Below are 19,246 nucleotides of genomic sequence, written 5' to 3'. Positions count from 1 at the left end.
GACCAAGTCTGCAGCAGGTCAGAGCTGAAGGAAGGCAAACGACTGAACACTGTCACGTTCCAAGTTTTGATTAACATCTTTACCATGACATTCTAATTACTGAATTGAGATTGTGTTTGCAACCTAAAGTGACCTTGGAGTATCTTTTCTATAAGACTGGAGGCAAAAATATAAGGTCTGCCAGAGCTGACATCATGGGGCAGAAGAAAAATCAATCCCACTGAATCAAGCTTAAAGGTATGTTGGGTGAAAGACTGTAAGGCTGTGTTTGGTTTATGTCAAGAGTGAGCCACAGGGTCCTACTGTATAGCACAGGGAAATATATTCAATATCCTGTGATGAACCATAATGGAGAAGAATATGAGAAAGAATGTGTATGTATGTATTTGCTGTATAGTAGAAATTAACACAATATTATAAATCAACTATACTTCAATAAAACTAAAAAAATTTTTAAGTAAATCTCATTAAACTCACCAGGTACACACTGTTGAAGCTGTATTTTCTACTCCTGATGACTGATTCACATTCTTTCCAATGTCTTGTCTACACTTAGGAATAGGTGAAATTCTTTCGCTTTCAGTCACTAGATCATGATTGTGGCCAAAAGAAACTGTAGAAGATGAGAACTGTTAGGGATCAAAGAACACTGGAGTCTAAAATATATAAGGTGGACCTGAAGGCCTAAGGGACATTTCATGCCTCCTTCCAAGTTTTTACTGACCATGTTGACTGAATGAGATGTGGCCACCCCAGCCACCCACTTCCAAAGCCCTCTCTTCTCTGTATCTTCCCTACCCAGATGCTCCAACTGAGTTGCCAAGAGCTGAGGATATATCACTTGCCCAGGCCTTCATATTTCATCTCCATGTATTTTTATTTTTTTGCTTTTTAGGGCCTCACCCACAGCATAAGGAAGTTCCCAGGCTAGGGGTCGAATTAGAGCTGCAGCTGCCAATGTACACCACAGCCACAGCAACCCAGGATCTGAGCCATGGCTGCGACCTACACCGCAGCTCATGGCAACACCAAATCCCCAACCCACTGAGCAAGGCCAGGAATTGAACCCACATCCTCATGGATACTAGTCGGGTTTGTTTCTGCTGCGCCACCACAGAAACTCCTCCATGTGTTTTCATAAAATTTATCTATCATAAGAATCCTGATAAATAGCCAAAAGCCAGGATGTCTAGAGAAACCAGAGATGGAAATTGGTATCAAGATTTATAGACTGTCTAATACTTCATTAGCTAGGGGCCATTTCAGGTATAAAACATCCCCTAGGTTTTAAAACAAATGTCCTCCCCCTCCCCCTACTCCCCCAAATTAAAACATAAGAGTAGAAGCAGAGGAACAATCTCTGTATTCACCTAATATTTTTCAACTATTGAGCCCTGAACTTAAAATATAGAAAAAGGGTCATATATTATTATGTGAAAACAGCAATGGCAACCTTTGCCTTGGCACTGGTGAGGCTCCTCCTTGACCAGCTGATATTAAAGGTAACTTGTTGGTTACATTATCGCATCATCCTCTCAGTCCACACCAATCCAATCCCAGTGGCCAGATCAGAGCTTCCCTGGCAGGGAAGAGTTGGCCTCCATACTTCAGACTAAGTCTAACAGAGAGGAGAGGAGAGGAGGGTGGAGCAGAGCATTCCTGATGGATGCCTGAGAGGTCCTCCCCTCTGCTGACAAACCAAGTTCACCAAAAACCAAAGGAGATGTTAATGAGAGTATTAGAGCATGCCAAGAAAAAGAAAAAGAAAAAAAGGCTATATAGTTAATCTCTGAAAAAGCAAGAAGGACTAAGAGACCATCTGGGGGGAAAAATGAGAAGGACTGGTTGCCTGGAGAGGAAATGGATCAGGACCGGCTTGGGATAGAAACATTAAGACCTGCAAATGTCTCTCTTCCCTGGGAAGGCTCACCTGATGCTGCTTCCATCCACCACACAAATCTTCGGGTTTTTTAGAAACAGGTAAGGGTCACAGTTCAGCCTGGACCATGAAAGATTTTTAAACTACTACAACTCAACAAGAAGTTATTAAGCATCCACTTTGTACATGGCATTGTGCAAGGCAATATGCAGGCAGCTGCGATAAAGAAAACATGAAACCTACCCTCAGAAAGCTTTTGGTTAGGGTAAGACAAGAACAGAAATAATAAACATAAATATAAGGTAGTCTTTGGTGCATGCTATAACACAGAAAGCACAAAGGAGAAAGCAATTAAAACCAGCTCAAGATAGGAGGAAACAGAATATTGGGGAAGCCTTATAGACAAAGCCGCCTCTGGGATGCACAATGAAGGGTATAAAGGATTTCAAGAGGTTGGGGAGTGAGGGAAGCAGAATGCAAGAGCCAGTCAGACTGCCATAGGATATCTAAAATATCAGCACTTTCAACCTGGATTGGACTAACCCATCCTAAGAGGCCAAATAGACAGAATTCCTGAAGATCATGGCACTGGGGTAGAATTGGAAACACGCAATGTATTGTCACTAGGGGCCTGGGGTAAGAACAGAGCAGAGCATCAGGCCCCACTCCTTCTCCAACCTTAAAAAGGTTGGTTGTCATGGATGCCTAGACATTTCTTTGGCTCGTATCCTTTCACTTACTCCCATTTCCGAATATTGTCTGTCAGCAATTTCCCAATAAGCTCAGTTTATCATTCCACTGCAGTATCCTTGGTGTTTTGGTAATACAGTCCTAGTTCAACCAGAGCTTGGTTCTGGGACTCTGATTTCAGTAACATTTGCAATTAAATCTCACACCAGATTCTAGGGAGTTTCAAGGGCAGGAATGGATCTCAAATGCTGTGTGAGAGCTATTACCATCCTGCTCAAATTATTCATTGCCAATGGAATAATTGGATACTTAATTTCATTCTTAATCTCTCTTTATTTGTTTTAAGGTAACCATGAGTGAAGATATGATATGCAATTTGGAATTTGCTGCACAGATGTATTCAAAATGCATGGGCTACTGAAACCCCTTTTAAAAGTGATCTGAGAAGGGATGCAGGCTGATTCCTTTGCTTTGGAAGGAAATGAAGTGTTTCATAGAACCATAGGCCTAAGGTCAGAGACTGATAAAAGATCTGAAAACTACAGGTGTCCTCTATAAACACGGTCACCCAGGCCACCTGTTCCGTGGCATGGAAGGGTCTATTATCAGTGATGCCTCCCTGCAGGGCTCTCCTTGGCCCTGTCAGGTTCATCGCCATTGTCCGAAATAAGCACGTTAATCGTTTAGTGAGTACATAGTTCAGACCCAATCATTTGAGGAAAATTCTCTGGAAATCGCCACCTTCAAGTCAACAACTGCAACATTTAAACGATTCCTAGTAATATAAGGACATGAAGACAGCTCCGCCTCCCTTTGCCTCAGTTTATTCCCTTCTGCAGCTGGGAGAAAAATGGTACCCACCTCAGAGCAGTGCTGTGAGGAGGTAATGAGTTAAGACCAGCAGAGCGCTTAGAAAACAATACATAGCATATAATAAGGACTCAGAAGCGTGCACACAGGATGAATGAATAAAAGGTCAGCCATCAATCTCTCTGCAGCAGCCTTAGATGCAGAATTAATACCCAGTGCACTGCAGGATGCCTGGCCTGAACACCACCTGGTGGTGAGGGCGGAGCAGAATCTGATTCCCCCCTCATTGAGGCTAACCAGCACACGCGAGAGAAATTGGAAGCCCTTCTAAAGAGAAAAGAAAGGCCTTCAGTAACAGCTTCAGTCTCACCTCATATCCAAAGCCACCTCTCTGAGCCGTTGCAGTCTCAACGACAGTTGAGAAGCAGTTACGAAGCTTATCAAAGGATCACTGCCCTGTCAATCTAGTTCCCGGCTTACCCTCATTTTAGGTGTGCGCATGCTCCGTGGCCTCCAAACGCAATCACGGGAGAGACACCGGAAGTGCCGAGAAGCCTTGCGAGGATTCACTCACGCTTTCCCTCGTTGCTCCAGGACAGAATTAGATGTGTTGGATTTTGTTATACCCTTTCCGCTTGAAGGGACCACACATCATAAGCCTGCTCCAGGAGAGCAAACCTGATAGTCAGCATGTTCAGCCTGGGGATAGGATACTTTGATTTCTTCAGGACTTCTTCCCAGAATCTGGAGATGAAGATGTGACCACTGGACTCCGCGGTGGACGCTACACTGGAAAGGAGAAGAGGACCAAGCTCTGGGAGCTTCCACCACGCAGCCAACTCCCCCAGCTCTTCTGGCAGTTAACGCATTTGAACTTCATGACAGCCAATCATTAGAGAAACTCTAGAGTTTGATGCTAACTTCTATTTCTGCATTCTTAAGTTTGGCTTTTAGCTATTATGCAGAACACGCGTGGTAAATCTTTTTAAAAACTATACAGAGACTAAGTCTGAGGGGGAGGCACCTGGGGAAGGGGTTTGTGTTGGTGCCTGCTGACTCATGGTGGGGGAGACATGTGTTTGTCCATTTTACAGACGAAGGAACTGAATCTCAGAGAGGCTAAATGACATCAGTAGATCACCCAGACACTACGCTTGCAAGCCAGGGGGATTAAAAATACTATCTGACTTTAAAGTTAAAAGCTCTCCCCAGTCCACTCCACTGACTTCCACCCCAAGGGCATCTGTGGTTCATGCAGGAACTAAACAAAAGCAAGAACAGAAAGTGATTACTGGAGCTCCAATGCAGGGGTTGGTCAAACAGAAGAACGAAGGCCGGAAGCACCTGGCCTGTGGTTAGGTGGTGTTCTGCTGCTCATTTCTGAAGCAGAGAGAAGAATTGCTTGAATTTTTCTTGTGTCTTTTTTGCCCAGTGTGAAGATCGATGGAGGCAGGAGATAGGCTAGCTACACAGTGGCAAGAGGAAAAAGCAAAGCAAGACTTTAGAAGTGAACCTGGGGGTGTTCTCTGTGCTTCTTCCTTCCAATTGGAGGACACTGTAGTTCAGCAACAAACAAGGGGAACTCGGAAACTAGGCAAGCAAAAACCCCAAAGCAGAGTCCACAAGAGTCCTGGAGAAGTCTCAGACGACTCTGGCCAGGTCAGAGATGGGAGTGTAAACCCCCAAATCAGGCAGCCTTGGATGAGGAGCCCTGGCAAGGGAGCCTCTTGCTTCCCAGAGGTAGAGAGTGAGGAGAATGAGCTGGAAAACAGATAATCTGAGCAGAAAAGAGCTTACAGTTATGAGTTGTTTGTATACTCATATATCACCTTCATCTATGTATGATTTTCCTCTGCTAATTGAATTTCTTTCTGTAAACTTGCATTTTTTTTTTTTTTTTTTTTTTTTTGGCTGTGTCTGGGGCCAGGGATCAAACATGTGCTATAGCAGTGACCTGAGCTATAGCAGTGACAACACCAGATCCTTAACCTACTAAGGCATCAGGGAAGTCCTATAAACTTGGATTTAGAGTGCTGATAAAAAAAATTTTCTAATCCCTGCCTATCTGGAAATGGAAGAAAAGATAATACACCTGAACTTGAGGCTGGATAGTGGTTCTCAATGGTTCACTTGCCCTGGCATGATCCAGTAGAGATGGTACTCAATACTCTTTGCAAATGTTGGGGTTTTTTGCCTAGCATGGGGTCCTGGACATGTGCCAAGGCCTTTCTCCCCATGAAGTGGCAGCCTGAGCTGCAGAGGAGACTAAGGCTGCAAAGCTGATGAGTTATTTGACTGCTCACAAAAAGTAGAATGCTACATAGATTCATGGAATAGACTCAAAAAGTTATGAAATGTGCCACATTCAAATTCAGAAAATTTTCTTCCTAAAGAAAAGGGAATAAGTCATTAAAGCAGTTTTTTGTTTTTTGTTTGTTTGTATTGTTTTGTTTTAAAAGAACTCATAACAAAAAGCCCAGATGAGAGGCTGGTTTCTTCTTGTAGATGCTTTTTCTATTTCTCTGTGTTATTAGAGGTTAAAGCTGTTAGGTATGAAATCTGGCCTACTTCACAAGCTGGAGGTCTTGCCTTAAGGGATCATAATTATTTTATTTTAGTTCCAACCTTCTGTGGTATCATAGCTACAGTGTAAAAAGGGAAAATGTCTAGACTTGAGATTTTTTTTGATGACATTAAAAATATACAAGGTATAACCTATAAAGTACACAAGGTATGAACTCTAAAATGTGAGGGGAAAAAGACATGTCAAAACTATGGTAAAATGTAGGGGGGAAAAAACGAGAAAGTCTTGATCTTGTGCAGACTGGAATACCATTTTCATTCCTTTACCATTTCTTCAGAAAGTGTTTTGTTTTGTTTTGTTTTGTTTACTGTTCTTTCAGGTTATTCATACAGTCTGTTAATGTCAAAGCAGTTAATGTCAAAGCAGGGAAAAACAATGTTATATTGATAACATTTCATCTATTCAGACCTATGATGAGTCTTTGAGCCCATGGGTCCCACTTTATGTAACAGATATATTAGGTGAAAATTTGAAGAAATTTGGGCACAATATTATAAATGGGTAAGGAAATATCACTATTTAAAGTATTTAGTTATTCAATGAATGATTAGGTGTTTAGTAAATTATTTTTTAAAGAGATCTTTTTTTTTTTTTTAAGGTCCGTACCCGCAACATATGCAAATTCCCAGGCTAGGGGTCAAGTCAGAGCTATAGCTTCAGCAACACCCAGATCTGAGCCACGTCTACAACCTACACTACAGCTCATGGCAACGTTGGATCCCTGACCCACTGAGCAAGGCCAGGTATCAAACCCACATCCTCATGGATATTAGTTGGGTTCTTAACCCACTGAGCCACAACAGGAATTCCTAAAGAGATCAATCTTATTGTAGAGGTGTTATCACTTTAGATATATATGAATTTTCACACGCTGAGATTTCCTACAGTGGGCAGGACTGTGTTTTTCATCTTATTCTGATTGGGTTTTTTTTTGAGCCTCATACAATTTTCACTGCTAGTATAAAACGTAAGTACATAAGGCCTGATCCTATAAGTGAGAAGAGGGTAAACCGAGGGTAAACCAGAGAATAGTGGGGTTAACTCACCCCTGATTTAAATTTTAGCCTAATAGAATGAAGTCAGCGTAGCTGCTGAGTCAGAAGAGAGAGGGACCACTTGCTCCCCTTTGGGAGGAAAGGCTGAAGTTCCTTAATGTCACACAGAGACACCAAGATCCACCTGCAGACCAGCCTATGCATTATTTAGAATATAGGTTCAGTTGTGAATAACAAGGATACAAAATAATAGAAGTTGCAAGAAAACATACTTCTCACACATAAAAGACACATTAAGACTATATGGAGGCTCTTCATTTATCTGGGAATCAGGATGCTTCTAAACTTTCTCTGCTCCATCACTGGGAAGTAGCTGCCGTCCTCATTGTCCAGCATAGAAGACCAGCAATCATTCCACTTTCCCAAGAGTGTTAAAAAAGAAAAACTGTGGGAGTTCCCACTGTGCCACATTGGGCTAAGGATCCAACTGCAGCAGCTCGGGTCACTGTAGAGGCATGCGTGGGTCAATCCCTGGCCCCTTGCAGTGTGTTAAAAGACCCAGCATTGCCTCAACTGTGGCTTGGATTCAGTCCTTGGCCACGGAATTTCCATATACTGTGAGTGTGGATATTTTAAAAAAACAGGAGGGGAGGGAGGAGGAGGTAGATTGTGGAAGGAACTTCAAGTTGTTTTCTAATTATCTAGTCTCCCTTGCCAAGTAATGGAAGCCACTTGGGCACCTGGAATAAAAATTCCTTTCCCAGTCACCATTGCAGCTAGAACCTCTCATAATGGGAAGTGAGAGAAGAGAAATATGTGGCTTTCTGGCTATGTCATTAAAGGCAGGGGTGATATACCACCTCTTACTCCCTTTCCTTCATCTTGGGCAGCAAAGTCAAAGGCCAGTGGGACACATAATGGAGCCATTACACCAGCCTTGCACTGTCTATTAAGACTTTTCTACATGATCTTTCCAGCCCAGGTCATTTAGGTCTGTTAAATTCTGCTAAAACTAAGGTCTTCCTAAGACACCAACTTAAGGGAAGTTTCATGAAGTGAAAAAGGTCCCTATTTTCATTTATTAGGGTCCAAGAGTTAGCCCCAAAGTCTCACCTTTGCCCTTTCATTTGCACATTGAATAAGCCTATATGGAGTATCTGCAGTGTTCCAGATGGTGTTCCAGGCCTTTGAGGCAATGCAACATGAATGTGCCTTGATTCTTCCCTCAAGGAGCTTACTATCAAATAGAGGAAGGAATTAAGGGCACAAATATGACTGTATGCTGGTCGTATGACAGGCACTGCTGTAGCTGTTTTCACCTCTTTTATCATTTGCATCTCACAAAATTTCTATGGAATCCTCATTTTATGGATGTAGTCATCACAGCTCTGAAGGGTGATAGAGTTTACTCAGGGAAATACCTATAACAAGTAATGGAATCAACATTTAAGTTTCAATTTCTGACTCATAAGCCAACCAGTGACCAAGCTGCTTCTTGGACATACATTCAAAAAGCAAGGCTACAAGGCTCCATGTGACAAGACTAAGGACTTCAAATGCTTCAGCTGATGTGGCACTAACTCTTCTTGAGAGGTCACCCAGCCATTTTAGTTTTCTCAATGTCATATGTGTCCTGGACCAAGAACAAATTCATTCTTCCCCCTCTATAAGGAAGAGTAAACCAACCTAAGGTCACCAAACCTAGATCATAGGCACAAAAATGTCACTTTCTAGGTCCCATCACTATGACTACAATCTGCATTTTATCTTCTTTTCTCATTGACTTTCCCTGCCACCCCTCAAAAAAATTCACTGGAAAATTCCCTTCTTGACCATCATTTTTGTCTGCTCATCCACTTTGGACTCCAGCCCTTTTCCCTCTGGACATTTCTCTATATATATTCCACATGTATAAAATAGCTTTGGAGCCTGTATCCTTCTTCATCCAATAGGCTTATTATTCCCCATTGACCCTAAAGCATATAAATCATCCTATACAGACATTTATAGAATTGTTGTATCATCTCTTCAATCATATCACACTTTCTGCTAAAAGTAGCCAGCTCTTACATCATTTTCAGAGGTAATTCAATGTTCAAAATCCCAAACAACCAGAAAGTCTAAGTGGGATGAAATTTTTTAAATCAGTTGAAGCCTATATATGTCCCCAAATTATAATGCCAGCTCGGTATGATCACCCAACACATGGGCAAATCCTGGCTTACCTAACCATTTTAAGGGCAGTAAGAACAAATGACAAGCCTTTCTTATATACCAGGGGCACTTGTACCAGATAATTATCTAAACTCAGCCCAGCAGAGTTCTTTGCCAGCAGTAGCTATGAAAAAAGGGGCTGTGATCCCTTCTATTATTTATGGTAAAATAATCCAACTGATGAAACTAACAGCCCCCAGATGTCACTGCCTTCACAAAACAAAGACATTTCTTGCTTAGGTCATCTTCTAATTAGGTTTTCAGTGGTCAGCCTTCATGAGGTGATTTGGGCATACAGGCTCCTAACACCTGGTTGGCTTCTCAGAGTGGATCCCCTGCATTTGTTCCAAAGCAAGGGAAGTGGCAATGTTTGGACATTGTGCTGCTATTTTATGGTCAGTTATCTTTATCACATCATGTGCCCTTGTTCCAATTTCCAGAACCCAGACCCTATAACCCAAACCTATCTGCAAGGAAGGTTGGGAAATGTAGTTTTCCAGTGTGCTCTGAACAAGAATGGGACTGGAAAACAAAGGGCCAGCCTCTGCCCCACCCCTGGGAACAAGACTTTGAAGACTGGATGTACCATCCATGTCGGATGGTTGGCACATATTTTCTTACTCCCCTGATTGCCTGGATGCAAATATGCTCAACACATATGAGGCCCCGGCACTCTGACATAAATAGAGGGGCATATCTTGGCCATGAATTTGCAACTGCTGGTTGCTGTGTTTTCAAATAAACTTGGGTTTCTATTGTTATCCCTACCAGCCATCCCTTATCTACCCCACTGTTGGTGGGAATGTAAATTAGTGCAATCACTATGGAAAAGAATATACAGGTTCCTCAGAAAACTAAAAATAGAATTACTATATGATCTAGAAATCCTACTCCCAGGAATATATGGGGACAACTGTAATTCAAAAGGATACATGCACCCCTACGTTCACTAAAGCTCTATTCAGAATATCCAAGACATGGAAACAACCTAAACATCCATCAACATATGAATGGCTTAAGAGGTTGTGGTACATATGTACAGTGGATACTACTCAGCTGTAAAAAAAAAAAAAAGAACAAAATATTGCCATTCACAGCCACATAGACACAACTAGAGATTATTATGCTAAGTGAAGTATGTCAGAAAGAGAAAGACAAATACCACATAATATCACATATGTAGAATCAAAAATATGGTACAAAGGAACTTATCTATGAAACAGACTCATAGACAGAAAGAACAGACTTGTGGTTGCCACTGGGGAGGGGGGCGGACAGAGAGGAATGGACTGAGAGTTTGGGGTTAGTAGATGCAAATATAGAAGAATGGATAGACAACAAGGTCCTACTGTATGTAGCACAGGTAATTATATCCAAACTCCCGGGATAGACCATGATGGAAAAGAACATTAAAAAAAAATGTGTATATAGACACACACACATGTATAACTGAGTCCCTTTGCTGTGTGGCAGAAATTGGCACAACACTGTAAATCGACTATAATTAAAAAAAAATTTTTTTGGAGTTCCCGTCGTGGCTCAGTGGTTAACGAATCCGACTAGGAACCATGAGGTTGCGGGTCCAGTCCCTGGCCTTGCTCAGTGGATTAAGGATCCGGCATTGCTGTGAGCTGTGGTGTAGGTTGCAGACGCGGCTCGGATCCCATATTGTGGTGGCTGTGGCATATGCCGGGGACTACGGCTCCAATTTGACCTGTAGCCTGGGAACTTCCACATGCCGTGGGAGTAGCCCTCAAAAGGCAAAAAGACCAAAAAAAAAAAAAAAAAAAGCTTTTTTTTTTTTTTTTAAAGAAAGAAACCATTCACAGTTATTTGCTGTAGGCTTTTTGTTTTTGTCTTTTTGCCATTTCTTGGGCTGCTGTCGCGGCATATGTAGGTTCCCAGGCTAGGAGTCGAATCGGAGCTGTAGCCTCCGGCCTACACCAGAGCCACAGCAATGCCAGAGCCACCACAATGCGGGATCCGAGACGCGTCTGCGACCTACACCACAGCTCACGGCAATGCCGGATCCTTAACCCACTAAGCAAGGCCAGGGACTGAACCTGCAACCTCATGGTTCCTAGTCAGATTCGTTAACCACTGCGCCATGATGAGAACTTCGCTGTAGGTATTCTTAACAACTGGATAAATTTCACAAACCAGGCCCCTTCGTAAAGAAGAGGTCAAATAATTGAAAAAGGCACAATTATTCATTTTGGATGTTAGAAAATACCAAAGGGCTTATGCTACTGTTTGTGTTGTAGGTTAAACAACTGTTTCATAAATGGCTCTTTTTAGGAGGTTAATGGTATTATCTAAAGCCATGGGAAAAGCAAATACATTTCAGGGAATTTATAAACATTTATTTTATCTTACCAGATAAAGAGATTTCATATAAAACCTAATGCACCCACTTGGCTATACACAATTTATAGCAGATGAAGAGTTTGAAACACTTTCATGTAAACAATCATAGATTTTTTTTTTCAAAGGTTGCTAAAAGGCTGTTTGACACTCTTTGTAAGTGGGGAGCATCTCAGAGTAAGAGCTGGTTCTGGATAATATCAGAATTCATTTCCTACTAACACAGCAGCTCCATTAAGCAGGGTTTTCATCTCTGAAGCCTTTACTTTTATGTTATGTTTACATCATTGACACCTTCTCTTACTGAATCCCTAATATAAACAAAGACTGTAATAAGCCCTAATGTATTTTAACAAAATTTTAAGAGATGTGGCTATGGGATGAGGATAACCAAATGTAGGAGAGGTTAAAGCAAAATTTTTATAACACCTCCATGTCGTGTGACAATGACAACTCTATAATCAAGTCCAGGAGAGAAACATTTTACCTGTGTTTATTCATCAATTAGAATTTGATAAACTCCAAATGTCTTCTGACCAGCCAAATTCTCTAACACAGCCTTTCAACAGAAAATTAGAAATTCAGCCCTGTTTGGAAGAGAGACAGGAAAATAAATTTACTTTGCTCCGTAACATTAACAAACTCATGGAAACTGTGAGTCTCATGAACCACAACAGTAAATGCTACAAGAAAAGCAAATTTATGTAATTTACCATCTTTATGCAATAAGCATAAGAAGGTGATCCATCCATAACCAAAACATTGCCTGATCTTGTTCAGATGAAATGGGTTACTTGGAAGCGTGTTTAGTAACTGTATGACCAACCCAGATAGAAGAGGTGGTTTCTGATTAACTTTCATCTCCATGTTTTTATTCTCTGTGTGGCTTCCTGGTGTTCCATCACAGAGATGCATAAATTCCAGGGAGCAATAGTGATCCTTCTGGACTGAGGAAGGCTGATGTACTCGAGAGCTATGGCTTAGATAAGTGCTACTCAAAGTGTGGTCCATAGACTGGTGCCTCCCATGAACTCATCATTATCAATCTCCAGTAGAAATGATTGGCAAGTTGAAAATAAGTGTTTACTACTTGTACAGCAAAGGACATTGCTGGAACAGCCCAGGGGATGATTACTGAATTTGTCTCACAACACGTTTTACAAAAGAATAGGTTAGTGACTAAAAACAACAAACATTTTACCATAGATGCTTTGAGAAGCACTGGCCTATGGGTGTGGTTAAAATGCAGATTTTTAAAAATTTTTTTAAATTATTAGAGTACAATTGATTTACAATGTTCCTTCAGTTCCTACTGTACAGCAAAGTGACTCAGCCACCCATACACACCCATTCTTTTTTTTTTTCCTTCTGGATCACCAATCCTGGAGATTCTGATTGAGTAGATCTGAAGTGAGATCTGTGAATCTTCATTTCTAGCATGCTTCCAGGTGATGCTGATACTACTGATCAGGACCACACTTTAAGTAGCAACTGTCTTGATCCATCAAAATGCAAAATATTCCCCACTATTTGTTGCTCATGATTAACAAACCTGGATATTTTAGTTTTGTAGCCCCAGAAGGTACCATCTTTAGATGTTTATATTTAGCATCTTTCATGCTTTTCAGAGAATGCCAGAGTTACCATTTGCCATCCTCAGAGTGTTCAAACTCTTCAAAACCTTCCCATGTTATCACCTTCTAACCCTCAAGGACTGGCACAATTGTGACATTCTCCTGAATTTTTAGAGCTTCCTCTTTTACTGTTTGAAAGCTTTGCCAATGTGTTAACAGTCTACACATTCTGGGTTTCATAACCATAGCAGGCAATGCCTTCTGGAAATAGATGTGAATCATAACCAAATCTTAAGGCACACTCATAAAAGAGGGGAAAGGCTTGATCTCTGGTACTGAAAACCAACAGTGCTTACCATCTAAGCTGCTCAAGTAAGTTTCTAACAGCTCACCTGAATTTTTTTGTTGCAGTTTCTAGAACACCAGCCAATCCAAGTTCTCTTCAAAATGAACAAAGCCTAGCACTTAAGAAATTAACTGCTTCTGAATGCAGTAGTCACCTTCTCTCCTGTGAATATTTTGGAAGAACCCAGCAATTCCTGGGCCTCTTCAAGACTTCCATCAGCATCACTGCCATAGAAATGCAGAAGCTTTCTACAAGGCAACTCCATTGCTAAGTCAATTATCACAGGATGTGGCAGGCTTTTAGAGAGATTAAACTGCCCTTTCTACTGAAAGAAAATGATGAATTCTCAAATGGGACCCCTCTAATAACCCATTTGCTCAGCTACAGTGTACTCCTGTTGGCCAATTATCTAGTTTGATCCACATTGTTTGAATAAATGCCTTAGAATTCTGGGAAAGGATGCACAATTCAAAAAGCTGCTTGGGCATGGAAAAGGGGCCAGTGTCCTTGGAGGGAAATGTTCTCAAGAGTCTGAGAGAGTGAAACCAAATCTCTAAATCAAAGCTATTTAAAGAAAGTTCTGAGTGACTAAGTTTTAAATTCTGAGTGTATCTCAATGGCAGTGGTTCCTTTACTTGGTTTAGCTGCAACTAAATATCAGTGTATGCACTACTGTGCCTTAGTTCCTCATCTGTAAAATGGGGATAACAATATTACCCACCAGTTCCCTGGTGGTCTAGTGGTTAAGACTCCACACTTTCCTTGAGTTCAGTTCCTGGTCTGGGAACTGAGATCCCACATCAAGCCTCTGTGCACTGAGGCCAGAATAAATGAATAAATAAATAGCATCTACCTCATAAAGTTGTGGTAAGGATTAAATATCCTTGAATTTATAAATGTCAAGACTATAAAGTAGTCCCTGGGACAAAGTGCTACATAAAATTTCCCAGGATCTCATAGTTACAAATCATCTTAATAAGCTGGTGCACACCCACCACACCCCACACCCACTCCTGGTAAATTTTATCTTTAGCCTAAATATGAAAATATACTTGCTAGGGTACACTGTTGAGAGTATAGGCCAACCCTGTCCAACAGAAATACAATATGAGTCACACATGTAATATTAAACATTCTTAAAGTAAAAAGGAGTGAAACTAATTTTAATATTGAAAAACATAGCTCATTATATTCAAAATATTATCATTTCAACATTTCATCAATATAAAAAGTATGAATGAGATATTTCACATTCTTTTTCCCAATGTCTTCAAAATAGGTTTATTTTTACACTTACAGCACATTCCAATTTGAATGCTAGATTTTCACTGGGAGTATTTAGTAAGTATTTAGAATTCATAAAATTCACTTTTGAAGAAGTGCTTTCAAACATACTTGAAACTTTTCCAATAATTGAAGTGAGTTTTCTCATAACTGAATTTAATATTATTCAGTTTAAAATTAAATTCAGTTAAATTATAAATTCAGTTCCTCCATCACACTAGCCACATTCCAGGTGCTCCAGAGTCAGGTGTGACCAGTGGGTGCCATATTGGATAGCACAGGTGCAGACTTTGAAGACAGGCCTGGCACTTAAATTACATGGCCCCAGGCAAGTTATATGACCTTTCTTATCCCCAGTTTCCTGATTTACAGTTTACAAATTTACAAAAGGAGAAAATATAGTATCTACCATAAATTATTCTCTTTGGTATTTGAGGTAATATATCAAAAATGCACAGCAGAGTGACTAACAGATTGTAGTAGGTCTTCAATGAATAGTGACTGTTTTTTCCTGAGTATTCAATTAAGAAACAATTGAAACATCAAAAAAAGCTTAAAAAATTATACAGTGAATCTCCATATACTCATTAACTAGATTCTACAATGGTTAACATTCAGTTCTATTTGCCTAACTGCATTTCTCTATGTATATCCACTCCTGAGTCACCTTACTTTCTCATGTATTTCAAATAAATTGCAAATATCAGTACAATTCACCCCTCAAACTCCAGCATGGATATCATTAACTAAAATTTATTTTTCCTTTTCTTCCTTCCTTCTCTTTTTTTCTTTCTTTTTTCCTTTCTCTCATTATTTATTTCTAGATTATATATGTATTTTGAAGTGTACAAATATTAAATGAACCATTGGATGAATACTGACAATGTATATATCTGTGTAAGCCAAATCTCTAGCAGAACATGTCCATTACCCCAGAAAGTTTCCTCACATCCCTTCCTCATTAATCCCAGACTTCACCGCCCTTCTCCCTTCCACAGGCAATCATTATTCTAGTTATCTGCTATAGATTAGTTTTGTCTAATTTAGAATTTCAAATAAATGGACTCATATAATATATAGTCTTTCACTTGGCATAATGTTTCTGAGATTCATATATGTTGTTGAATGTCTATTCCTTTTTCTTTTTTTGTCTTTTTAGGGCCGCAGCCACGGCATATGGAAGTTCCCAGGCTAGGGGTTGAATTGGAGCTGTAGCCACCAGCCTAGGCCACAGCCACAGCAGCACCAGATCCAAGCTGCACCTGCAGCCTACACCACAGCTCACAACATTGCCAGATCCTTAACCCACTGAGCGAGGCCAGGGATTGAACCTGTTACCCCATGGTTCCTAGTTGGATTTGTTTCCACTCTGCCACAACAGGAACTCCATGGCTATTTCTTTTTCTTATTGAGTTGTAATTACGGCTATTTTTAATCAAGAGAACTCCTGACATGCTCCCCTCTACCCTTTGAAAATAGCCTATTCCATTCTTTCCCAACTCAAAAAATTCTGCATCTTGTCCATCTATCATAATCTTACTAAAGCTTCCAGCTTCTGATTTTGTTCAACTGTTTAGAATTAATGTAAGTAGTTTTTCATGTGAAATTCTTTAAATACAGTTAAGAAGTTCTGAGCCTTCTCCATAGAAGGCTTCCTGAATCTTTCAACTCTTCATACAACCATGTTTTGTTTTTTTCAACTTCCTAGTCAATCTCTGTGTTTATATATATTTGTTTTATTGTTTATGACTATCTCCCCCATTAAACTACAAATTCCATAGGGCAACATCATGCGTATTTTATTCACCAGTACCTAGCACAATGCCTGGCAATTAGAAAGCTCTCAACTAATATTTGTTGACTAAATAAGTGAATAAAAGCAGTAAAAAAGAAACTCACCTTTAAGCATGTTTAGTTTTGTTTATATTTTAGTATGTATAGGACAGCAGGCAGATGTTGGAAAAGGGCAAGTTTGGGAACTTGAAGAAAACACTAAATTCCAAGAGAGGAGTTCCTGTCATGGCCCAGCAGTAATTAACTCGACTAGTATCTATGACGTTGTGGGTTCCATCGCTGGCCTTGTTCAGTGGGTTAAGGATCCGGCATTGCTCTGAGCTGTGGTGTAGGCCAGCAGCTATAGCTCTGATTCAACCTCTAGCTTGGGAACTTCCATATGCTACAGGTGTGACACCCCCCAAAAAAAAATTTTTTTAATAAATAAATAAATAAATTCCAAGAGACACACCTCGGGGGACGCACCAGCCAAATGCACCGACTTCATTCCTGGGTCAGAAGTACAACCTCGAGTCCCTTTCTCCATCGCTTTTCCAGTAAGTTGAATGGATAGCCTAGACCAAAATCTGAAATTTCCATTAAAAACTAAACTCAATTCTAATTAGCCAGGCCCCTGCTTTTGTTTTCCAGTCCTCCTTAGATCTCCAAAATTAAGCAGACACTGCCCTGTTCTCATGCCTCAAGTCCAAATTTGTGAGAAAAAAAAATGTAAAACATTGATTGCTTTTGTCCTCCCTATAGTTTTCTTTCCCCTCTCCCAAGCAGAGAGCCTGGTCTTTGTGTCCAGTTCCTTGAGTTTGCAATTCATAAAAGCAGAAATTGCCTTTAGATAATTTGATGCACAGGCTTATTTTCCAGAAGCATAGGTTTCCTGAAGGAATCATCCTGTGGAAAGGAAGGGAGGAAGAATCTTAAGGTATTGAAGGAAGCAAAGATATTTGCCCTAGTCTGGAAAGGGCTTGGGGTTTGCAGACCTCTCAAAAAGTGTGATGCACACCCAGCTCTCCTGCACCTTGGCAAGAATATTTTAATTTCAACATATAGGTTGTCATATCATGATTTTCTCCATCTCTTGAAAGAACATCTAGAGCTATGTAATACTATAAAGAAAAGCACTTTTCACATTACAGCTAGATCCACATCTATACAGATTAGTAATAATTTGGATTATTTAATTTTAGAAAACGTGCCTCAGACTCTGTGTGCCAGTGCTCTGAACACTGAGCTAATTTGTAAATACCTCTGGAAGCACAAAGAAAAATAAGAAAGTGGATGCTCAGCACTACTGGGAAATGATATTTGATTGCACAAGACTCCATTGCATTTATGCGATCAGAGAAAAATTATTTGACAAGTTAATTAATTTGTCTTTTCTCTTACCTAAGCGCTTCTGCTGCTCACATCTTCTCCCACACTCCAAAGTAGTGTCTGTCTCTGATGGAAGGAGCAGTTGTACAGCCTGTAAGTCTTCGTGGCATTTGGATGGCATCACCTTTTTTAATTTTAAGAACAGAAGACAAGGATAGAGAAGCAATTTCCTGGAGCTTGAACTGAGTGAGTTCTGAGGGTAAGTGTTTAGGGTTACACTGTCTCCACACTGACCACTGGACCCCAAGTGACAGAGATGCTCACATGTTCTTAAAGGAGCTCATTTATGTCATTGTGGTAAGTAGGGCTCTCTCAAGTGGGAGGGCAGGGAAGGACCCCTTTTGTCTGGTGTAAGCTCAGTACTGAGAAGGAGAAGGGGGAATGAAGAGAGGGAAACAGAAGAGAGGGAAAAAAGGAATATAGATGCAAAAGAATTACATCACAATTCCTTCTGTTTTAACCTTCTTAGAATCGCTCTATTGATGGAGTTTGGGGGATGCAGATGTGGGAAGATAGAGACACAAACATCATATTTGGCATTACTGATTCCCAGATTCAAGATTTCAAGGAATGGTAGCAATTTAGGGGATGATGGGCAATTGTAGGAATCCGTAAGGAACTTACCATTTGTTTAGGGGGAAGGGTAAAATACACCATTGAAAATAAACATTGACCAGCTGCAATTTCCATCAATTGATGAAAAAGACATTTCTAATATACATATACACAATTATGAAGAACATAAAGATGATTTCTTTAAGCCAAGTAGCTTTAAAAAACTTTGTTGTATTTATGGATTAATTGGTTTGTTTACTAACTTGTTGCCAAGATCTAGTGAAATCTCCATCAGAAACATGACCTTGTTCTTGGACCAAATTTCAGGATCCAGCGCCTGGGTGTGTTCAACCAGGCTGAGCCAGTGGAACTCGTACAAGGTCCCTGCTGAAAGACACTGTAGAGCTCTGATGCCGCAGGACATAGTTTTTGGGGGCTGTGCCCTTGCATGTGGAAGTTCCCAGGCCAGGGATCAAACCTGGGCCAGAGCAGTAACCAGAACCACAGCAGTGAGCATGCACGATCTTTAACCCACTGAGCCACCAGGGGACTTCAGGATACCCTTTGTGTGTGTGTGTGTGTGTGTGTGTGTGTGTGTGTGTGTGTGTGTGTGTACAGGTTGGTGAGGAATTTATTACCAAGCTAATAGAAATCTAGAAATCAATGCATTAGCTTCAAAACATCCACATGATTACATCAACTAATCAAGATGGTTTGGGCTTATTTAGACATTAAGCATCAGAAAATAGTAGTATATCCATCTATGTTGAACCAGGGACTAGGAAAGGA

General features: G+C 40.5%; 1 long non-coding RNA gene across 3 annotated transcripts in view; it reads left to right on the top strand.

Annotated features, from left to right (window-relative positions):
* Positions 1-19,246, top strand: part of LOC106509194 (uncharacterized) — a 62,750-nt gene that overhangs the window by 39,609 nt on the left and 3,895 nt on the right. The window contains exons 5-6 of one of the 3 annotated variants that reach the window (XR_014823207.1): positions 2,916-5,038; positions 17,920-18,101. This is a non-coding gene — a long non-coding RNA (uncharacterized LOC106509194). Of the gene's footprint in view, positions 1-129; positions 238-2,915; positions 5,809-17,919; positions 18,102-19,246 lie in introns of those variants that run through there. The other 2 variants (XR_014823200.1, XR_001306507.3) reach the window with 2 other exon arrangements.

The sequence above is a fragment of the Sus scrofa genome, chromosome 1, assembly GCF_054392235.1.
Source record: "Sus scrofa isolate SSC_HxYL_T2T_F1_AM1 chromosome 1, Sscrofa_HxYL_maternal_Yorkshire_Landrace_v2.0, whole genome shotgun sequence".
In the NCBI taxonomy this organism is placed as follows: Eukaryota; Metazoa; Chordata; class Mammalia; order Artiodactyla; family Suidae; genus Sus; species Sus scrofa.
Note: the sequence above shows the minus strand (reverse complement) of the source record. Positions and strands in the feature narration are given on the sequence as shown.